This window comes from Erinaceus europaeus, chromosome 3 (genome assembly GCF_950295315.1).
Source record: "Erinaceus europaeus chromosome 3, mEriEur2.1, whole genome shotgun sequence".
Classification (NCBI taxonomy): Eukaryota; Metazoa; Chordata; class Mammalia; order Eulipotyphla; family Erinaceidae; genus Erinaceus; species Erinaceus europaeus.
In genome coordinates, this window is record NC_080164.1 from 139295895 (window position 1) to 139318059 (window position 22165).

A 22165-nucleotide genomic window follows, 5' to 3' on the forward strand; every position below is an offset into this window, starting at 1 on the left:
GAGGAGCCGCCTTCCTGGGCGGGCGGAGGACAATGCCCGCCGCACTCTCCTTGCCCGGCGCCCTGGGAATTCTGGAGCCCCGCTAGTCCGTGTCACCTTTACTCTAATTCTTAACCCAAATTAAATTGTACCCACTCTTTGGTGTCACCCCTTATTAACTGGCCTGCTAAAGGCAGAAAATCCTACCGTTGCCGACGATGCCGTCAGAGCGCTCGCTGCCAGCAACTTCTCAGGCCGCCATCTTCCTCTCCCTCCGAACTTTTAGTTTTATCTTAATTTTTTTGCTTCTCTTGGACCTCTGCAAAATTCCTTGTTCAGTTTCTGGAGTCCAATTAGGAGAGGTGGACCTTTGCTGCTTTTTAGAGTTAGAAAAAACAATATTTTATCAAGAGGAGATTCACCTTAGAGGAATTAATATTTAGATAGTCAACCACTAATGAGGGCAAAATACTTATACCAAGGCACATAGAGATGAATTTGCAATAAATGTGCCAACCAACAGAAAGATAGAAAAAAAAATGTTCCTATTAGATACTCTACAATGAACCATAGCTTTTGTTGTTGCCAGAAAAAATAAAAAGTATTGAATAATGCCTGTATTTTTTTCTGTTTTAATTGAGTTTTCAGCATCTCTGGCTCATTAAATTGAATGAAGGAGAATATTGGAATAAAAATCACAAACATAAAGCACCATAACCAACACTCACACTTTCTACTTACTGAAAGCAAATTCTGTGAAGCATATTTAATAAAAATATGAAGTGAATAGTTGTCAGTATAATTCCTATATTTTCAAGATTATTTAGTATATACATGGAGTGTGTAGAACTCAATTTTAGTTATAATTTATAGATATAATCTGCACACACACAAATCCTTTTCCTTAAGGATTAAACTGCACAAGCATTAACAAGAAAATTAATAAATACACTCCCAAAATAGTTTTTCTAAATGTAATCTCATATTATTGACTTGCAGGTTTAAGCATTTAACTCATATAATTATCTGAGAAATTACTGTATAAATAAAATAGCATGTTTTCACCATTTTTAAACAGATGATCACCAATTTATCATCATATAAAGAACTAATTAATAGGAGAAAAATATCAAGAAACATTTGTGGGTATTTTTTAGATTTATTTGTATTTATGAAAGAGAGAAAGAATGAGTGAAAGGCCAGGTTAATTCTCTTCTCTGGTGTCTACTGTGCTGGCATCAAACCTGGGATCTTGTGCATGCTGAAAGCAACTTCTAGTACCACACCAGCCACTATAATTTTTTTCCACAAGGCAAGGGCTTAATTTTTAAAGTATTTTAATTATTTATTGGACAAAGACAGAGAAATTAAGAGGGAAGTGGGTGACAGAGAAGGAGAGAGAAAGAGAGACATCCATTGCACTGCTTTACCACACATGAAGCTTTCCCCTGGTAGGTGGGGACCTTGGGCTTGCACCTGGGTCCTTACACACTGTGATGTTTGTACTTAGCCAGGTGTGCCACTGCCCAGAGTCAGGACTTAATTTTGTCATCTGCTACCTCCCCAGTGTTCAGAGCATAGACACTAGATATGGCAGCCTCCAGCATCGGCTCCCACATGGCTGTAGTATTTCCTTCCTGGATGGTCCCTCCACTTTCTGTGCTCACATTCTCTCCCTCCCCGCCCCAACCTCAGTAATACCAAATTTCATTTAATAAGCCAGTTCAGCCATTCCAGTTCCCAGCTCTCTCGGCTTGTGGTGCTCATGACCTCCACAGTCCTTTGCAGTCTTTTTTTTGCCTGCTGTCCCCCATGTCCCAGACACAGCGAGCCTCCTTGAGCCATACCCACACACAGCCACTATGTCCACACTGAACTCTCATCCTGGAACATTTCCTCCATCCTGTCCCTCTGCTCAGTTCACTTCACCTCTCTCTCTTTCAGACTTTGCCCAGCTGTCCCAGGCATGAAGCTCCTTCCATTGTGTTCCCATTTCATTTGGCTTAAGAAAAGCTTGGGCTCTGAGATAAACCCTTCAGTGCTCTACAAATTTTAATTTCGTAACTTATCAACACTTCTTCAGCTATTGGGCTTTTACTTTTACTCCCTCCAATTAATAATGCTTATTAAGTAATAAGAACTTTGATATCAAATACATGTGGTTTGGGTGACTGAATGAACTATTTGCTTTGCAAACTTGGTCAATGTATTATCTCTGAAATTCATTTTTCTTCTTCAGTAAATTAGATGTAAAAATCTTCAGTAATTAGGGCAGTGGTACACCTGGGGGAGCACACACATTATCATGCTTGAGGATCCAGGCTCAAGCTCCTCTCCCCACCTGGAGGGGGGAGAATCCACAAGTGGTGAAGCAAGCCTGCAGATGTCTCTGGCTCTCCCTCGCTTTCTCACCCTCTTCTCAATATCTGTCTTATTAAGATAGAAAAGGAAAACATTGCTGGCGGTGGTGTATTTGTAGTGCTGACACAAAGCACCAGAGATAACCCTGGTGAAGTGACTCCCCTGAAGGTGAGGACCTGGGATTCAAACAGGGATCCTCACGCCAGTCCTTGCGCTTTGCACCACCTGTGCTTAACTCCCTACACTCTGCTTTTTAAAGAGAAAACTATCATTGCAATATGTAAATGAACTAATATGTTGTATTCCAGTAAAGTTTTTCTTGCACAACTAGGATGAATTGGCTGTATATGCATAATGTGGAAACAATAGCCATAGTTGTTAGAAAATTATTCAAAAATAAAATCTCAATCACTGGTTTCATCATTTTTTATGCATATCCATGTTTATTTATCATGAATGTCATATATATTTTCAAAGATATAGTGGAAACTTTAGTTCTGGCATGATTTCCTAGTATTCATTGTTTGGTTGTGGAATAAAATGGGACTATCCCATACATAGTGCAGTCAATAATAACCTCTGGAAATACAAATACTTTCATCTTATGTACTCACAGTGCAATCACATTTAAGGTCAGCTTTTTTCCACAACATTCTATAAATCTTGTCATTTGAAATGTGTATACTTACATAAAATACATATATTTACTTCATCTAAATGTTTGATAGCTGCTGAAAAGAAAAATGTCATGATGTGGAAGCTTACTTCTATCGTATTAATAAATCATAATATTTTCAATGATTATCATAATAATACATATACCTACCTTATAAAAAATGACACCAATTTGATACTTATAATCTAAATTCCCTTGATACCTTTCCCTTGATGTAATGAAGTGATATTTGTACTGCTTATTTATTTATTTATTTATTTTAAAAAGGATACATTAACAAAACTGTAAGATAGGAGGGGTACAACTCCACACAATTCCTACCACCAGAACTCTATATCCCATCACCTCCCTATTCCCTATCCCTCTGGGAGTATGAACCCAAGGTCATTGTGGGATGCAGAAGGTGGAAGGTCTGGCTTCTGTAATTGCTTCCCCATTAAACATGGGTGTTGACTGGTCAATCCAAACTCTCAGTCTGCCTCTCTCTCCCTAGTAGGATGGGATTCTGGGGAAGCGGAGCTCCAGGACACATTGGTGGGGTCGTCTTTCCAGGGAAGTCTGGTCAGCATCATGCTGGCATCTGAAACCTGGTGGCTGAAAAGAGAATTAACATATAAAGCCAAACAAATTGTTAAACCATTAGGAACCTGAAGGCTGGGATAGTGCAGATGAAGTGTTGGGGGATACTCACTGCAGACTATTGTGTACTTCTGTTTTCAGGTATATATTTTGCCCTAGTTTGTGGATACCTGTGAACATATGCTCTGTCTTCAGGGGACCTGGTCTATATCTAGGTTTTGGGACTTTGTTTGGAAGTGAACCACCTGGAATGGAATTAGAGATTACTATGAAAGGAAAGGTCTCACCCCTGTAATGAAGCTGAAGGGTTGTCATTCCACACCTAAAGTCTCTGGACACATTCTGAAGGGAAGCATGCTGGGGTCGCACTCATCTTGATTAGGTTGCTATCAGTGGATGCAATATTATTTGATATGAATTGAGAGAAGCATGTAGGAAAGTGCGCCTCACCCTAAGGTTCCAGGACTGGGGGAAATATATGTTCTATAGTGGAAATGTGAGATTCCTGGTGTCTTAGTGTTCAAGAAGACAATGTATATTTATCGTTATCATCACATTATTTGGTAATTGGATTAACTTTGAAAGGTCCCTTTGTTAGTGTTTGCTGTATAATACCCAACATCTTGTATATAGCTGTGCCACTGGTTGCTTCTGTTCTGCCTGGTCTAGGCTTTTGAGCAAGTCAATGTCGCTTGATGCAGGACGCAAAAAAAAGGAGGTTTGGAACAAAAAGGGAACACAATCCTTTATTCACAGAGACCTCTGGGGTGGGGACACAGCAGTTCGGGCCACGTGGAGCCAGCCAAGAATGGCTGTCCCCCTCTTACCGCACTGCCGAGTGAGAGAGAGAGAGTAGGAGGGTTTTTTAGGTCAATACCCAGGAGTGACCTGTTGGGACAGGACTGATTGGGGAGAGCACATGAGTACCATGTATCTCTGTGGGGAGTGGCAGAGCCTTGGGGAGAGCACTTAAGGGTACCTTAACTCTCTGTGTAGAGTGACAGAACCTTGGGGAGACATCTGCACAGCAAGTCAACATATCAAAGACTCAGTGTATGTATTAAAAAGATTCAGTTTGTGATTTAAAAAGTTCGAGACATACACTCAATTTTCCATTCTCATATTAATTAAATAGTGATTTATATTACTACAATTTAATAGGAGTGTACATAAACACCATTCCTACCACCAAAAGTCTGTGTCCCATCCTACCCACCCCTCTTCACACACACCCCCCGCCAACACGGGAAGCCAAATGTCCACCCTCCTACTCACCACAGGGCTTTAATTTGGTGCCCTACTCTAGATTTAATGAGATCCTGCTTTTTAAGTTTACCTTTCTATTATTCTTAACTTCTGTTGATGAGTGGGATCATCTCATACTCATCTTTATCTTTCTGACTTAGTTCACTTAACATCATTCCTTGTAGCTCCATCCATGATAGGTCAGAGAAGGTGGTTTCATTGTTCTTAATAGCTGCGTAGTATTCCATTGTGTATATTTACCACAGCTTTCTCAGCCACCTGGGTAACTTCCAGGTTTTAGCTATTATGAATTGTGCTGCTATGAACATCGGTATACACATATCTTTTTGATTGAGCATTATGAATCTTTGGGATATATCCCTAGGCTAGGAGAGGAATTACTGGGTCATATGGAAGGTCCATGTCTAGCCTTGTGAGAGTTCTCAAGACTACTCTCCAGAGAGGCTGGACCAATTTACATTCCCACCATCAGTGCAGAAGGGTTACTCTGTCCCCACATCCTCTCCAGCATTTGTTGCTGCTGTCTGTTTTGATTTATGCCATTCTCAAAGGAGTGAGGCAGTATCTCAGTGTTGTCTTTATTTGTATTTCTCTGACAATCAGTGACCTGGAGCAGTTTTTCATGTGTTTGTTAGCCTTTTGGATCTCCTCTGTAGTGAATGTTTTGTTCATATACTCTACCCATTTTTGGATGGGGTTATTTGCTTTTTTGGTGCTAAGTTTGCTGAGCTCTTTGTATATTTTCGTGCTTAGTCTCTTGTCTGATGTGTGGCATGTGAAGATCTCCCATTCTGTGAGGGGTCTCTTTGTTTGTGTGATAGTTTCTTTGGCTGTGCAGAAGCTTTTCAATTTGATGTAGTCCCATTGGTTTGTTTCAGCTTTAGTCTTCCTTGCAGTAGGGTTTGTTTCATCAAAGATGTCCTTGAGGTTTAGGTGGGAAAGTGTTACACCAACGGTTTCCTCAAAGTATTTGATAGTTTCTGGTTTAACATCCAGGTCCTTGATCCATTTGGAGTTGATTTTTGTTTCTGGTGAGATAAGGTGGTTCAATTTCATTCTTCTGCATGTTACAACCCAGTTTTCGCAGCACCATTTACTGAAGAGAGCCTCCTTCTTCCATGTAATACTTTGGGCCCCCTTATCAAAGATTAGATGCCCATAGGTGTGGGGGTTAAGTTGTGCTGGGAAATTGTGCCAAAGCAGTCACATCTGCCATGTTGTCCCCTTAGGCTACTCCTAGTTCCCTGGAGAGTTGGGACATTCTCGGAGTGCCTGTTCAGCCATGTTGTGCCCTCAGACCATTGTCTATATCCCTGCGATATCTGGAGTGCTCTGGTTACTCCTCCCCCCTCCCATTCTCACTAGAGTTATCATCCTATCCTGGAGTGCTATGGTTACTTCTTCCCCTTCTACTCCTATAAAAAAATTTCGTTTTCCGCACCTCGCTCTCTTGCCAGTGCTCCACTCTGGTGTTCAGACGCAGGAAAGGTTACTGCGTGAGGCGGCCATTTTCTCTACCTCCACGTGGCCCAACCTGCTTCTCTAACACCCAACTCTGAGGTGCCAGCGTGAATAAAGATTTGTGTTTCCTCTTCGCTCCGGACCCTCTCTCTCTCTTCTCTGCGGCCCTCGCACTACAACATCTGGCTCTACAACATCTGGCACCCAACGTGTCCCGCACTCACACCCAGCCTGAGGTCCAGAAAAGCCGCCCAGACACAGGCAAGTGGCATCCGCCCGCCTCTGTGGCCCCGCGTCTCCCTCCATCATGGGAATTTTTTCGTTTTATGAGGAGGTGTCCCAGTTATTATCTCCTTCTGCCCTGGGACAGATTCACACTGTCATAGATGGTTTAATTTTCGCTATCCCTTGGATTTTTATAACTGTGGTCACCACTTACAAGATATGTACAAAGTGGTCTGCCATGAGAATAAGTGACCTTGAGGCTGAGATATGAGAGTTAAAGCACATGTGCTTAAGACACCCTCAGCGATCAGCAGATAGACCCAGAACTTCCGTTCCCACAGACACATACACGTGTTCAGAAGCTCCTCCTCTGACCCCGCCCCCTGCCACCCAGGGTTCTCCTGAGATACAAGAGTTAAGAGATATGTGCTTACAACCTAAATGCCCTAAGCGATTTGCAGTCAGCACCCAAACTTCTGTCCCTGCAGACATGTGCTCAGTCCCTTCTGTGGCTTCCATGACCCCTTCACCCACAGACACGTGTTCAGTTCCTTCTGGTTCTCTGGCCCCGCCCCCTGTTTCCCCTGAGGCTTCCGGTTCTCTAGCTCCTCCTCCTACCACCCCGGTTTTGGCTTCCCCTGAGGCTTCTGCTTCTCTGACTCCACCCCCTGCTGATACGTCATCATTAAGAGACCTTGTGGCTGAGATACGAGAGTTAAAGGATATTTTTTCAGCATTTAAGGACCTTAAACCATTTGCAGTCCACCCCAAGAGCTCCATCCCCATAGATACGTGTTCAGTTTCCCCTGCGGCCACTGCAGCAGTTTCCACGGCACCTTCCACTTCCGTAGATCTCTCCCCAGTGTCATCGAACCAAATCCACACCTTCCCGGTAAACGTGGCCCCGTCTAAACAAAACCCTCAGCCGTGGCAGCCATACTCCGCTAAAGAACTCAAAACACTCAGACAAGCAGTCATGGATGACGGATTGCACGCTCCATGGACCAAGTCCATTTTAAGGAGTTTTTACCACCATCTTAACATGCCCCAAGATTGGAAAGATATGGCTCATGCTGCACTCCCAGATCCCTCTACCTACAGTGGAAGGCATACTTCCACGATGAGTGCTCTAGACAGTCACAGGAAAATAGTAACAAACAGGTAGAATGGGATTCTGATGCTTTGTTTGGAGAAGGAGCTTATGAATCTGGAGCTCAGCAGGCAGAAGCCAGGTTTCCAACCGGTTATTTTGAACAGGTACGCATCTGCGCAACACAAACATGGGAAAGGGTGACCCCACCCAATTTAGATTCTTCAGTTCCCATTAACTCTATTCGCCAAGGCACTGATAAATCATTAGTGAGCTTCATTTCAAGGGTGAAGACAAGCTTAGAGAGAAAGGTTTATAATCATGACATCCGCTCACTACTCCTGCGCTCTATTGTCTGGGAAGGCATGATACCACAATTCCATCAGGCATGCCTTAATCTTAAACACCTACACCCAGATAATTGGATTTTAGCGACACAGGAACTTACATCAGGCAATTATGGGGCATCCGCTATGACACAGGTTTATGCAGTTACCCCACGTAATCACAATGGGGCCTGTTTTCAGTGCGGTCGCCAAGGACATTGGCATAACCAATGTCCTGATAAGCTGCGACCACACCTCCAGTCAGGGAAACCACGCCTCCAGTCAGAGCAACCCCGCTTTCAGTCAGGGAGCCAGAGGCCACGTACTGTTTGTCCAAGATGTTGTAAGGGGTTTCATTGGAAGAGAGATTGTTGGTCGCAATTTCATAAAGATGGTTCGCCCCTGAATGGTACAAATTCGGGGCCTGAGATTTTGTGGACCACTCCTGTTCTAGAACAAGGTAACCCTTCTATGACAGTAAAGATTGGCAATATTCCTTTAAAATTTTTTATTGACACAGGGGCAGCAAAGATGGTTTTAAGGCAAGAAGAGGTTCCCCCAAGATTGGGAACTCATCCCTGGACCCAGTATACATGGAGTAGGAGGGGTGACCCAATCATTTTGCACACGAGACTCGCTCATGTGGGAAGATCCGGACAGTTCTACCGGACACTTCCGCCCTTTGGTAGCTAATATTAGCACCAACCTATTGGGCAGGGATCTTCTGGAATGTCTTGATGTTAGGATATCCACAGACGCCTCTGCAGAGTGTAAAACTCATTCCTGCGATACCAGGTCTATTCAGCACCCCCAATACTAAATGCCACTGTTCGTAGCCAAACACCCCGCTTAAGCTGGCTTTCTAATGAGCCTGTCTGGGTGGAACAGTGGCCTTTATAGGGATAAACTAGAAATTTTAAAAGAGCTCGTCTGAGATCAGTTGTCCTTAGGACACATTCGCCATTCTCGAAGCCCATGGAATACTCCTGTCTTTGTGATTAAAAAGCGCTCAGGAAAATGGTGCCTCCTTCAAGATCTCCGTGCAGTAAATAAAACCATGCAGGTCTGGGGCTCCCCCCAAAGGGGTTTGCCTCTTGCTTCTGCAATTCCCACAGGAATTCCAATCATAGCTATTGATATACAAGATTGTTTTATCTCTAGTCCCTTGAATCCACAAGATTGTAAACGTTTTGCCTTCTCTATTCCTTCTATTAATAACGCCAGCCCTGCTGACAGATTTGAATGGGTGGTGCCCCAGGGTATGGCCAACAGTCCTATAATTTGTCAGGAGGCTGTTAAATCTGCCCTTGTCCCATATATTCATAAGGGCATTAATGTTTTTCATTATACAGATGATATTTTAATATGGGGAAAATCAGATACAGATATCTATGCCTTACGTGATTTTCTTATTCCTGCATTAAAGAAAAGCGGCCTTAATGTAGGCCCTGAGAAGATACAGCTAATCCCTCCAATATCATTCCTAGGTTCAGAGATTTCTCTAATGCAAATTCCTCCCTTAAAACCTAATGTCACCTTTCCTTCTAACCTTACTCTTGCTTCTTTACAAAGTTTTCTAGGAAATTTAAATTGGCTTAGGCAGCATCTCTATCTGCCTACAAACTGCCTCCAACTACTGTTTGACCTGTTAAAAGGAAACAAACAGCCCTCCTCAAAACGTAAGTTAACTCCCGAGGCCTCCTTGGCACTGGAAAGGGTTAACCAGGCCCTCCAGGACATGCACCTTGTTCGATTCTCTCCCTCCTCTCCGGTAAACCTTCTAATCTTCAACTCCACCCCCACAGTAGTAGGGGCATTGTGGCAAGACCATGGGGTTCTTGAGTGGCTTCACATGCCAGTAGGAGGAACTCCAAGACTCTTCACTGAGATAGATGCGTTAGCATTCATGGTTCGCCAAGGGAGAAATAGGTCTGTGCAGGTCTTAGGAAAATAACCGGATTTAATTATTCTTCCCTTTTCTCTCACAGATACAGAGTGGCATATAGGCCATCATTCCCGCTTTGCCATAAGCTTCCTGGGGTTTCCAGGACAAATAGATAACCATTTTCCTTCCAATAAATTGATAGCTACTTTACCTCTTCTGCCTATACTAGCACCTAAACTTTTCTCTCGAAATCCCATTCCTTCTGCTCCTACAGTCTTCACTGATGGTGGAAAAAAGGGAGCTGCTGCCCTTATATATTACCCAGACAAACAATCTACTAAACCTCTCTGTACTGAGCTTCCTGAGAATTCCCCTCAGTACAAAGAACTTTATGCTGTTTTCCTTGCATTAAAAGCTGTACCAGAATCCTTCAACCTTTTTTTCTGACAGTGTGTATACTGTTAACTTACTTCCATGGCTTGCTCATTCTTATGTGAAAATTGATGACAACCCACTTTCCCCTCTCTTGATTCAAATCACCTCTATGCTATCTTCTCGAACCCAACCACTATATATTCAGCACCTTCGTTCCCACAGCCCTCTTCCTGGTTCCCTGTCCGAAGGGAATGCTGCAGCTGACCGCCTTGCCTCCACAGGAGCTCTCCTAGTCTCTGTCTCTGATCCTGCTGATTTCCATTCTCTAACCCATGTTAATCTTAAAGGCCTTCGAGCTCGATTTCCTGATGTTCCGTTACCACAATTAAAACATATCCTAGCTACATGCTCTTCCTGTGCAAGTCTCATAAAAACACCTGCTATTCAGACTCTTGGTGTTAACCCCCGAGGCTTAAAAGCTAATGCTATTTGGCAAATTGATGTCACCCACATACCAAACTTTGGCAAACAAAAATATGTGTTTGTCTCAATTGATACCTTTTCTAAATTTATGTGGGCAACAGCTCAGACAGGAGAAAGCTCTAAAAAGATTATAAGCCACATGCTCTCCTGTTTTTCTGTGATGGGCTTACCTCTTCAAGTGAAAACCGACCGTGGACCAGTGTTTACCAGCAAACAATTTAAAGATTTTTGTTCCCTCTGGAACATTACTCATACCACAGGCATTCCCTATAATCCACAGGGACAAGGCATTGTCTAGAGGGCCCATCAAACTCTAAAGGCTCAATTGAATAAAGATAAAGGAGGAATGTATCCCCCCAATATCCAGCTAGCAAAAGCCTTAACTACGTTAAATCTCTTTAATATTTACAATAACTCAGACTTACCTCCTATTATTCTTCACTGGCAAACACCATCTACTCTCCCATCTATTAAGGTCAAATGGAAAGACCCACTTGATAAAATTTGGAAAGGGCCTGACCCTCTATTGACCATGGGAAGAGGTTTTTCATGTATTTTCCCTCATAATTACTCTAAACCTGTCTGGGTTCCTGCCGGCCATGTCCGACAATACCCTCATGATGGCACTGTTATCCCTGAAGAACAAGAAACACAAGAGGACTAGATGCAGGATACATCCCAGGATCCATAATATGACATGGAAGAACCTACAAAAGTTGGCTCACAGAGCCCTCTCTCCTACCCCTTCCCTGAATGTCTTATGTTATGAATGGCCAGTTGTGTTTTGTGAGTGAGTGTGCTGAATGACCAAAAATTTTTGTATGACCCATCTGCTCAGAAGTACTCTAAATGTTAAAACCATTGTTACTAACATGCATTAACTCTCTAAGTAACCTGAGTCTGCTTATAGTCCAAAGTCAATTATAGTAGACCTCTAACTTGTTACAAGTTTTATTGTTTTTCACAAGTAAGTGATTACAGCTATCAAGCCTTCATATGAGGAATCATCTGTTCATATGGTAAGGTATTAAACTGTAAGAAGTTCCTCCATATCCAACCTATGTGAATTAGCAACATTCACATATTCTTGTAAACTTAACTGGTGTATCTTGTCTTGCCACCATAGGCCTGCCTTTGTCAGCCAACAATTTAAAGATGTTTCCCTTTATAACATCACCCATGCCACGGACATCCTTTACTACCCCCAAAGACAAATGGCTGTTCCCCTGGACATCACATCCACTGACTGCTTCCCTTAGACTTGAGATATGATCCTACCTCTTCATATCAATGGATACATTCCCCCTTCCTTACCTGTATACCCTTAGTTGTGGGACCCTAGCTTGTTTTACTTCTTCTGCTCACAATAGGTCCTATAATTCTTTTTTTTCAACATTTTAAATTTATTTATTAATGAGAAAGAGAGAAAGAACCAGACTCACTCTGGTACATGTGCTGCCAGGAATCGAACTCAGGACCTCATGCTTAAGAGTCCAAGGCTTTAGTCATTGCACCACCTCCCGGACCACAGTCCTATAATTCTTAACAAGCTCATGGCCTTTTGCGGCAACAGATTGATGCCATAAAGATGCAACCTATACAAACTCACTATCATAGGCTGGACATGGCAGAATATTGAGTTGCTATGGAGGATTTGCCCCCCTCCATCAGAACGTCCACCATGTAGAGGGCTGGCTAGCCAATGATGGGTAAGAGGAAACTAGTGCTATCCAGTCAACCTAAGACAGGGCATCTGGTACTACTGGGCAAAAATGACCAGGTGTTCCAATGACGGGTAAGACGGAAGGCTGATCCCCAACCTAAGACAGGCACAGTCCACCCTGCCACAAAACAAAGTCCGCCAAACATCAAAACATGATAGAAGACAGGGGGACATGTGGGGAGCCACATGTGCCCTCAAGGTTGCTATTGGCATGGCCATAGAGTTTATGTTAAAAGATAGTTCCTGGGAATCAGGCAGTGGCACAGCGGGTTTAGCGCAGGTGGCGCTAAGTGCAAGAACTGGCTTGAGGATCCCAGTTTGAGCCCCCGGCTCCTCACCTGCAGGGGAATCACTTCACAGGTGGTGAAGCAGGTCTACAGGTATCTTTCTCTCCCTCTGTCTTTCCCTCCTCTCTCCATTTCTCTCTGTTCTATCCAACAACCACAATATCAGCAATAACAACAATATAATTACAACAAAAACAACTAGGGCAACTAAAGGCAAGATACAAAAAAAAAAAAAAAAAAAAGGGATAAGATAGTTCCCGCTTCCCTACACCTTAGAGTCTTTGTTAAAAGATAAGGTCTTTTTCCCCATGAATCACCCAGGACCTTCCAGATAAACGGCTGACTACCATGACAAATAATATAAAATATAATCATAAATGAATAGGAAAGATACATCCCCCAATACTCAGTTGGTCAAGGCACCAAACCTCTTTTTCTATAAATCATTCAAATCAGATGCCCTGCTAACCACGAGAAGCAGATTGTTTATGTTTCTTCCTCAGGAATCCCAGAAAAAAAAAAAAAAACATCTGGACCCCTGCACACCCTGACATCACCCACTAGATGGCACGACTAGAGTGGCACACCCCCCGAAACCCTAGATGTCACCTGACATGATCTGAAGAATCTGATTCGCAGACTCCAGGGACAGAACCTTTTTACTGCCTGTCTGCCTTTCCTGCTTTTGCTTTGACCTGTCACGTTTTGGCGGTTCCAGCTCACAATCTACAGAAAAGCAGAATTCCAGAGGCTGACCTTCCTCATGCAGCATTTCATCCCCTGCCATTTCTCCCCCTAGTCGCCTACTTTAGACTGAGACTTCTATTGAACTTGCTGGTATACCCTTTGGACACTTTAGACAATTTTACAGTAGCTTCCTTCCCTTCACGTTGCTGGTTTTTCATAGACTGACCCTGAGTAGTTCATAGACTTTACACACTGTTGCCTTGGGCATTAGTTAAAAGGAAAGGGGGAGATGCTGGGAAATTGTGCCAATGCAGTCACATCTGCCATGTTGTCCCCTCAGGCTACTGCTAGTTCCCTCGAGAGTTGGGACATTCTGAACAGTGCCTGTTCAGCCATGCTGTGCCCTCAGGACATTGTCTATATCCCTGCAATATCTGGAGTGCTCTGGTTACTTCTCCTCCCTCCCATTCTCATGAGAGTTATCATCCTATCCTGGAGTGCTATGGTTACTCCTCTCTCTTCCCATTCTTGCGAAAGCTACTCCTATAAAAACCCTTAATTTTCCGCACCTTGCTCTCTTGCCAGCGCTCCACTCTGGTGTTCAGATGCAGGAAAGGTTACTGCGTGAGGAAGCCATTTTCTCTACCTCCACATGGCCCAACCTGCTTCTCTAACACCCAACTCTGAGGTGCCAGCGCGAATAAAGATTTGTGTTTCCTCTTCGCTCCGGACCCTCTCTCTCTCTTCTCTGCGGCCCACGCACTACAACATCTGGCTCTACAACAAAGTTGTGGGCTTTCAATTATGTTTCACTAGTCTGTGTGCCTATTTTTGTTCCAGTACCAGGCTGTTTTGATGATGATAGCCTTATAATATAGTTCGAGATCTGGGAATGTGATGCCTCCATTTCAGTTTCTTTTCCTGAAGATGGTTTAGGTAATTCTAGGTGTTTTCAGGTTCCAGATAAATGACTGTAGTTTTTTTTTTTTTTAAAGATTTTATTTATTTATTCATGAAGAGAGAAGGAGAGAGAGAGAGAGAGAAAGAAAGAACAAGACACCACTCTGGTACATGTGCTGCCAGGGATTAAACTCAGGACCTCATGCTTCAGAGTCTGATGTTCCATCCACCACGCCACCTCCTGGACCACAATGACTGTAGTTTTTGTTCTGTTCTCTTAAAAATTCTTGGTGGAACTTTGATGGGTATCATATTAAATTTTTATATGGCTCTGTCTATAATATTCATTATGACGCTATTTATTCTTCCAGTCCATGAGCATGAGATGTATTTCCATTTATTGGTATCATTTTCTATTTCCTAGAATAGTGACTCATAGTTTTTATGATACAAGTCTTACACTTGTTTGGTCAGGTTTAGTTCTAGGTATTTTATTGATTTTCCTGTGACAGTGAATGCAAGTGATTTCTGGATGTCTTCTTCTTCAGATTAGGATTCACATAAAGAAATGCCACTGATTTTTGTACACTGATTTCATAGCCTGACACCTTGCTATATTGCCTAATATCTTCCAGTAGTTTTCTTCTGGGTTCTTTAGGTTTTTCTATGAATACTATCATATCATCTGCAAATAGTGAGAGCTTGACTTCTTCCCTTCCGATCTGTAATCCTTTGATTTCTTTCTCTTGCCTGATTGCTATGGCAAGAACTTCCAATACTATGTTGAAGAGTAACGGTGATAGTGGACAGCCCTGTCTAGTCCTCAATCTGAGGGGGAATGCTTTCAACTTCTGTCCATTGAGTATGATGTTGGCTATAGGTTTGCTTATGCAGATTCCAGTATCTTGAGTAATTTCCCGTCTATTCCCATTTTTTTGTAGTTTTGAGCATGTATGGGTGTTGGATTTTGTCAAAGGCTTTCTCTGTATTTATTGAGGTAATCATTTGGTTTTTGGCTTTGCTTTTATTTATATGGTGAATGACATTGATTGACTTATGTATGATGAATCAGCCTTGCATTCGTAGGATAAATCCCACTTGGTTGTGATGAACAATCGTTTTGATATACTGTGGTTTCCGGTTGGCCAGGATATTGTTTAATATCTTGGCATCTATGTTAATTAGATATATTGTATATAGTTTTCCTTTTTTGCTGTTTCCCTATGTCGGCTTCATAGAAAGTGGAAGGGAGTGTTCCTGTTTATTTAGAAGTATGAGTATTAACTGTTTCCTGAAGGTTTTGTAGACTTTGTTTGTGAAGCCATCTGGTCCAGGACTTTTGTTGTTGGGGAGATTCTTAATACCTATTTTGATTCTTTCTCTGTGATTGGTGCATTTAGGTTTTGTAGTTCTTCTTGGTTCAGTTCTGGAAGGGCATATGTTTCTAGTAATTCTTCCATTTCTTCCAGATTTTCTAGCTTGGTGGCATATAGTTCTTCAGAGAAGTTTCATATGATTTTCTGGATATCTGTGGTGTCAGTTGTGATACCTCCTCTATCGTTTAGAATTTTATTAATTTGAATCTTCTCTATTTTTTTTAGTTAGTCTGGCTAGGGGTTTGTCAATCTTGTTTAATTTTTCAAAGAACCAACATTTGGCTTCATTGATCTTTTTTGTATGATTCTCTTATTTTTGATGTTGTTTATTTCTGCTCTAATTTTAGTGATTTCTATCTTTCTGGTTGCTTTAGGGTTCCTTTGTTATTCTTCCTCTAAGTGCATAAGGTGTCCAGTAAGGTTGTTTATTTGAGCTTTTTCTTGTTAGGCCACAAAGACAGCATCAACAAATTCAAGAGCATTGAAATCATCCCAAGTATCTTCTCAGACTACAGTGGAGTAAAGCTAACATTCAACAACAAACAGAAAATTACAAAAAGTCATAGAATTTGGAAACTTGATAACATACTGCTTAAAAACCAGTGGGACAGACAGGCACTCAAGCAAGAAATTCAAATGTTCATGGAAACAAATGAAAATAAAGACACAAGTTATCAAAATATTTGGGACACAGCCAAAGAAGTGTTGAGAGAGAAACTCATAACCATACAATCACATATTTGAGAATGAGAAGGTCAAATAAACTACCTTACTGCACACTTTAATGACTTAGAGGAAGAGGAAAAAAAGAACCTTAAAGCAACCAGAAGGACAGAAATCACTAAAATTAGAGCAGAAATAGACAACATCAAAAATAAGCATCCATACAAAAGATCAATGAAGCAAAATGTTGTTTCTTTGAAAAATTAGACAAGATTGACAAATCTCTAGCTAGAGTCACTATTTTTTATTTATAAAAAATAAATAAAAGGGAGAAGACCCAAATAAATTGAATTGTAAACGATAGAGGAGGTATCGCAACTGACACCACTGAAATCCAGAAAACCATGCAAGATTCTACACAGAATTATATATCACCAAGTTAGAGAATCTGGAAGAAATAGAAGAATTAAGAATCTTCTCAACAACAAAAGTCCTGGACCAGATGGCTTCAAAAACGGATTCTACAAAACCTTCAGGAAACAGTTAATACCCATACTTCTAATGCTCTTCCACAAGATCGAAGAAACAGGAACACTCCCTTCCACCTTCTATGAAGCCAACATCACCTGATGATACCAAAAACAGATAGATGCACAACAAAAAAGGAAAACTACAGACCAATATATCTGATATACAGCAGTATATCAAAAAGATTGTTCATCACAACCAAGTGGGACTTATCCCAGGAATGCAAGGCTGGTTCATCATACATAAGTCAATCAGTGTCAGTCACCACATCAATAAAAGCAAAACCAAAAACCACATGATTATCTCAATAGATGCAGAGAAAGCCTTTGACAAAATCCAACACCCATACATGCTAAAACTCTACAAAAATTGAGAATCGAGGGGAAATTCTTCAAGATAGTGGAATCCATATATAACAAACCTACAGCCAGCATTATACTCAATGGACAAAATCTGAAAGCATTCCCCCTCAGATCGAGGACTAGACAGGGCTGTCCACTCTCACCATTACTCTTCAGCATAGTATTGGATGCTCTTGCTATAGCAATCAGCCAAGAGAAAGAAATCAAAGGATTACAGATTGGAAGGGAAGAAGCCAAGCTCTCAATATTTGCATATGTTATGATAGTATACATAGAAAAAAAATAAAGAATCCTGCATAAAACTACTGGAAGTTATTAGACAATATAGCAAGGTGTCAGGCTATGAAATCAATGTACAAAAATCAGTGACATTTCTTTATGTGAACACTAAATCTGAAGAAGAAGACATCCAGAAATCACTTTCATTCACTGTTGCAGGAAAATCAATAAAATACCTAGGAATAAAGCTGACCAAAGAAGTAAAAGACTTGTATCATGAAAACTATGAGTCACTATTCAAGGAAATAGAAATTGATACCAAGAAATGGAAAGACATCCCATGCCCATGGGTTAGAAGAATAAATATCATCAAAATGAATATTCTCCCCAGAGTCATATAAAATTTAATGCAATACCCATCAATGTTCCACTAAGCTTCTTTAAGGAATAGAACTATCCACTTAACTCTTATAATAATATAGATTATTTATAATGCTACCAGGGTTATGCCTGCACTATGAATCCACTGCCATTGGCAATCACTCCCCCACTTTTTTTTTCTTTTCTTTTGTTAATAGAGACAGAGAGCAATTGAGAGAGAAGAGGACGTTTGGGAGAGAAAGAGACACCTATAGCACTGCATCCACAATGGTGAAGTTTCCCTCCTGCAGGAGGGGACTGGTATCCTTGCATATGGCAACATGTGTGCTCTAGTGGGTGTTCTACTCCGAATCCCAATAATAAAGTTTATGTAATTGCAAACAAAGAGATATTTAAAAAATTAAAATTAAATGATGTAAAATACATGTGAAAGCAAGTCTATTATAACAAAGTATAAAATCTTTGATACATAGACTTGTTTCAACTTCAGATATTTAATATTGCTATTTTGTACAAATGGTTATTTCCTCAGTCTTTGAATTCAGTTTTGTTTTGACATTTATTTTATTATGATAAGAAATGATGCCATTTGTTTTGTCTCTAGATCTTATATTCAAGTCATTCATTTTCCCTCATTCCCTAATAGATCATTTCCTTAATCCCACATCACATTGATGCTCCCATTTAGTATGTGAACTTGATCTGACTACATGGATTAAGGGGTGTCAAGTGTCTGACTGCCTAGGTCACATGCATTTCTCCCTGATTTTTTGTTGTCAGTAGGAAATATACTTAGTTTTATGAGTTAAAAATGAAAATATAACTGCAAATATTGCATTCTATAGTAAAAGTACTCATTAATTTTTTAAAAAAATTTTGTCCAACTGGTGTAATTGCAGGTATATATTTGTTAAATAGAAACAAAATGAAAACTTAGTCTATGGAACATGATTCATTTGATTTTTAAATATTTCTTTGAATATCATGTTTGGGGAAAATGATAAAAATATATAATACCAATATAATTATAAAGATAGTGCCAACAAATCTCATGGTTTCATATTTCTTACATTTACACAGATTATAGACTTTATATAAACACCTTTAAAATCTACAAGTCTTTTGAAATATGTTAAATATGCAAATTTCATCGTAAATATAAGAAAAATATTTCTAATCTTTTTTAGTAGAGAGATACAATGAGTTTAGAGATTATGAAAAGACATACTTGTGGACTTGTTATCTATGGTGACAGTTTGATGTTTATATTTCCAAATAATTTCAATTTTATGTATTATAAAATGTTTCTAAAGGTAATAAATAGAATAAAAGAATAGAGAACAAAGAAATAGAATATTATAAAATTGAAAAGTATACCGAGTAGTCTCTTTGCTAATGAGACAATATCACTATGTGATTTACATCTTTATGTGTGGAAATAAAATTTCCTAATGAACACCTTTTTGTGTAAGTATATACAGTACTACACAGCCACCCTCTTAATATGAAAGAGCCCAAAGGAATAAATATCAACAACAACAACAAAAAAAGATGTGATAGAGAGAGCCGTGGGACCCTGTAGTCTGGTGATAGGAAAGGATCTAGTTGAGAGTGAGAGTGTTCTGCATAGATCTTTGACAGAGAGATGAGCCATTGTGCACATATGCGAACAACTGCATTGTAAACCATTACCCACCCCCACCACCAAAAGATAGTCTCATATTTGTCAATAAAAATCAGCAAAGAGTGAAACAATATGGTACTGAAAAATAGCAAAAAGAAACTTAGAAAATTCAGTAAATAGAGAATGAAATTGTCAAATATAAAGAAATAGTGTCAAATAAAAAGAAATTTAAAACATATAGTCATTCCTTCAGAAGAATAGTCTTCTGGCGATTTCTAATCAAATACAGTTTATCATATGAAACATATCTGGATCTCTAATACACTGCTCTGTGGATTGGAGAAATAAATACTAATTTTCAAAATTATTTAAATTCATTCACGAGCTTGGGAACTGGTCTAGTTGGTAGAACAAAGAATTCTAAAGCTGGCCGCTCCTAGCATGAGAACCAGTGTTATATATAGTTTGCTGCTATGATTTCTGTATTTCAGTGTTAAATTCTTTCTTTATATCCAATATTAAAGTCTATAAAAATAAATCCTAAAAGTAAATTATCTAACATTGTAGGAAAAAACAATAGTACCAAAGCTTTTAGTTTGAAGATTTATCTTCCCATAGATGCTGAACTATTAATTTCTTAAAGTTGAACAGCAGTTATATTAAAACTATCTACTTGATATACTTTTTTCATGTTTCAACAGTTCTTATTCTTCTTCTTCTAGTGTTTGCCCTTCTTCCGTAGCCAGTCAACAGCATCAGGTTGAGCCTGATGTAAAGTTTCGAGACCTCCTTTGAATCTGGAGAGGTGGCAGTCGTTGACTATGTGGGTCATAGTCTGTCTGGAGCCGCAGGGGCAGTTCGGGTCGTCTCTGGCTCCCCAGCGATGGAACATAGCGGCGCACCTGCCATGGCCTGTTCCATAGCGATTGAGGAGGGCCCAATCATAACATGCTAGGTCAAAGCCGGGTTGACGCTTGCAGGGGTCTGTGATGAGGTGTTTGTTCTTTACCTCAGCTGACTGCCAACTCTGTTTCCAAGAATCTGGAACAGAGAAGTTCAGTGTAGGCGTAGGGGACCAGATTGGGTGACGAGACGTCAAGTGTTGGACAGGGTGGGCGAAGATATCCGCGTATATTGGTAGGTCCGGTCGAGCGTAGACGTGGGAAATGAACTTAGATGATGCCGCATCCCGACGAATATATGGCGGGGCGATGTTGCTAAGAACTGGCAGCCATGGAACCAGGGTGGAACGGATGGTTCCAGAAATTATCCTCATGGAGGAATATAATTTGGAATCGACCAAGTGGACATGGGGGCTACGGAACCATACTGGGGCACAGTATTCTGCAGTGGAATAGCATAATGCCAGAGATGATGATCGTAGTGTGGAAGCGCTCGCGCCCCATGAGGAGCTGGCCAGTCTTGAAATGATGTTATTCCTTGCGCCCACCTTTGCTGCAGTTTTTATGAGATGTTTGTGAAATGACAGAGTGCGATCGAGAGTAATGCCAAGATAGACTGGCTGGGCTTCATGCCGGATTCTCGCATCGCCAAACTGCACATTAAGCTCACGTGAGGCCGAGGCATGGTGTAGATGGAAAACAGATGATACCATTTTAGCAGCGCTAGGAATTAGTCGCCATTTTTTACAGTAATTAGATATCAGAGACATGTCTTTCGTGAGTGTTTCCTCGAGGATGTCGAACTTTGATGCCTGAGTTGCACAGCAGATGTCATCGGCGTAGTTCTTATAATAAATTATAATCCTAACAAGGAATTGGTTTATAAAATATATCTAATATCGGGAGTCGGGCGGTGGCGCAATGGGTTAAGCACACGTGGGGCAAAGCACAAGGACCGGCAGAAGGATCTTGATTCAAGCCCCAGCTCCCCACCTGTAGGGGAATCGCTTCACAGACCTTGAAGCAGGTCTGCAGGTGTCTATCTTTCTCTCCCCCTCTCTATCTTCCCCTCCTCTCTCCATTTCTTTCTGTCCTATCCAACAATGACATCAGTAACAACAACAATAACAACAACAATAAAACAACAAGGACAACAAAAGGGAATAATTAAATATTAAATATATATATATATTTATAATATCATCAGCTATGACAACACAATATTTTTAAAGGTGTTAAACACCCATAACGTTTCTTATCATCTATCTGTTTTTCCTTTCTGCTTTGTCCCAGTTAAGAGTTTAAGTGACTGGACTCTTGATTTTCTTAGATTTCATAATTTTGTGATCAAGCATATTCTGTTATATTATCTTCATTCTGTTTTACCACTCTTATATGCCCAAATGATGTATAGTGTTAGAAATGTAACATATGAAATATTATCTAGGACTATTGAATCATTCAGAAAAAAATATGAAATGCAGTTAGTTCCAGCATTTTGTGTTTGTGAAATAGATTGGGGGGTGTGTATAAGGAAGATTGGACAGGTTTAGGCATAATAAAAGCTGAATATTTTTTATTTATTATTATTTTATATTTTATTTTCCCTTTTGTTACCCTTGTTTTTTTATTGTTGTAGTTGTTATTGTTATTGATGTCATCATTTTTGGATAGGACAGAGAGAAATGGAGAGAGGAGGAGAAGACAAAGAGGGGGAGAGAAAGATAGACACTTGCAGACCTGATTCACTGCCTGAGAAGTGACTCCCCTGCAGGTGGGAAGTCGGGGCTCGAACCGGGACCCTTAT